This window comes from Micropterus dolomieu, linkage group LG08 (assembly GCF_021292245.1).
Source record: "Micropterus dolomieu isolate WLL.071019.BEF.003 ecotype Adirondacks linkage group LG08, ASM2129224v1, whole genome shotgun sequence".
In the NCBI taxonomy this organism is placed as follows: domain Eukaryota; kingdom Metazoa; phylum Chordata; class Actinopteri; order Centrarchiformes; family Centrarchidae; genus Micropterus; species Micropterus dolomieu.
Genome location: NC_060157.1, coordinates 1,177,278 through 1,179,538, shown reverse-complemented (window position 1 = coordinate 1,179,538; position 2,261 = coordinate 1,177,278). Strand labels below are relative to the sequence as shown.

Genomic DNA, 2,261 nt, shown 5'->3' with positions numbered 1-2,261 from the left:
CCCCGCCCTAAAGCCTCCCCTGCTTCCTGGTCTCTGTTCCTCTAAATGGGACCATAATTTACTAAATGAACATCATGCTGTGTTGAAGAAGACTTGAAACTAGCGACTGAGTCACCCCCTGCTGGCTGCTGGAGAGGACGCAGGTTTGAGGCTTCACTTTTAAGACTTGGAGGTTAACATAATACAGCATGCTAACATCATGCAGCATGCTAACAGAGGTATTTACCCTCAGCTTCCTGGAGGTCTGGACTGACTGTTCTCTGCAGCATTGTTTTTCCCAGAGTTCCTTGCTCCTATTATGCTGATGTTTAGCTGCTGAATGTGAAAACAGATAAACACAGGAGGCGTTTGAATGTGAATGATCTCGGGGGGGTCTTTTGTTCTGCTAATGTGTTTTTGGGGGTGAAGACCACTATAGTGAGAACAGACTCTGACAACTGTGTTTGTATATTTGCCCGGTGACAATGTCGTGTTCTGATGTTTATGTGAGTGAATGAAGCGTCTACAGACTGTATAGGAAGCAACCCGGTATTGATCCACGCAGAGGTCGGAGGTCAGTGATGCTGTCTTGCAACATTTCTTCAGTACCTTGATAGAAAAGAAGATCACATGACAACAGATTTAAACTGATTTGAACATTATACTCAGGTTACAGAGAGAGAGAGAGGAATGAAACTCAAGTTACTGCAATTTAACAGGATCTGACCTCTTTCAAAATAAGAGCAGCAACACAGACAGGAAACATAATAACCTGAAAGTCTAATGAAGGACTTAAGTTTTTCTTGGCGTTTGGGGTCGGAGTCCCCGAAAACGAGTCTGTAATCTCTTTCAGGACGGACCGAATGTTTGACGGGAGAATAAAAACATCAAAGTTTAAAGACGTTCAACGATCTTTCCCGTTCCACATCACGGGGACATCATAGATATTTAAAATAATACATTTATTTTGAAATGTTTTTTAATGCACTGTCAAATTAATCAAACAAGAAAATAATATGACTGTAATATGAACAAATAATTAAATACCTTATTTTATGTTTGTTAGATTTATTTAAATGTGCACCTTTAAAAATATGTTTAGTTCCGTTTTTGGGAAATAAAATGTGAATATTTATCTGATTCTTGACAACTGGTCAGATTGTATTTTGGCTTTGAGAGAAATCAGTGAATTTCATGTGAGATCGGTGTTTCCTGTAGTTTTAATTTGGAAATCTCACAGCGGAAGTGATGTGTGGCAGCAGGCAGCTTGACTGCGCAGACTCAGAGTCCGTGTGAGCGCGTCTGAGAGTCGCAGAGGAGAAAACAGCGAGTTTAACGGAGCTGAAAACAACTTTCTACTGCTTTAACTTCACTTCACTGACTGGACACGGTTTTATTCTGCTTTCAATCCACTTTCAATCCGGATTTAATGCTGAAGTCACTTCATGTTTCACCGGGAAGACTAAATACAAACAGCTGGAACTGCTGCAGAGAGGATGGTTCAGACTGCAGGTATTTAAACTGGTTTACAGGGTTAATGCTCAGTTTAAACTGGTTCAAAGGGTTAATGCTCAGTTTAAACTGGTTCAAAGGGTTAATGCTCAGTTTAAACTGGTTCAAAGGGTTAATGCTCAGTTTAAACTGGTTCAAAGGGTTAATGCTCAGTTTAAACTGTTTAAACTGGTTTATTAAAGGGTTAATGCTCAGTTTAAACTGTTTAAACTGGTTTATTAAAGGGTTAATGCTCAGTTTAAACTGGTTTATTAAAGGGTTAATGCTCAGTTTAAACTGTTTAAACTGGTTTATTAAAGGGTTAATGCTCAGTTTAAACTGGTTTATTAAAGGGTTAATGCTCTGGTTAAACTGTTTAAACTGGTTTATTAAAGGGTTAATGCTCAGTTTAAACTGGTTTATTAAAGGGTTAATGCTCAGTTTAAACTGTTTAAACTGGTTTATTAAAGGGTTAATGCTCAGTTTAAATTGGTTTATTAAAGGGTTAATGCTCAGTTTAAATTGGTTTATTAAAGGGTTAATGCTCAGTTTAAACTGGTTTATTAAAGGGTTAATGCTCAGTTTAAACTGGTTTATTAAAGGGTTAATGCTCAGTTTAAACTGTTTAAACTGGTTTATTAAAGGGTTAATGCTCAGTTTAAACTGGTTCAAAGGGTTAATGCTCAGTTTAAACTGGTTCAAAGGGTTAATGCTCAGTTTAAACTGGTTCAAAGGGTTAATGCTCAGTTTAAACTGGTTCAAAGGGTTAATGCTCAGTTTAAACTGGTTTA

At 37.7% G+C, this 2,261-nt stretch overlaps 1 protein-coding gene across 4 annotated transcripts in view; it reads left to right on the top strand.

Annotated features, from left to right (window-relative positions):
* The window catches only part of ccdc120a (coiled-coil domain containing 120a), a 42,083-nt gene that overhangs the window by 9,123 nt on the left and 30,699 nt on the right, over positions 1-2,261 (top strand). The window contains exon 1 of one of the 4 annotated variants that reach the window (XM_046057670.1): positions 1,287-1,491. The exons of the other annotated variants lie outside the window; for them this stretch is intronic. The gene's annotated coding sequence lies outside the window, so the exon portion shown is untranslated. Of the gene's footprint in view, positions 1-1,286; positions 1,492-2,261 lie in introns of those variants that run through there. 4 annotated transcript variants of the gene reach the window in all.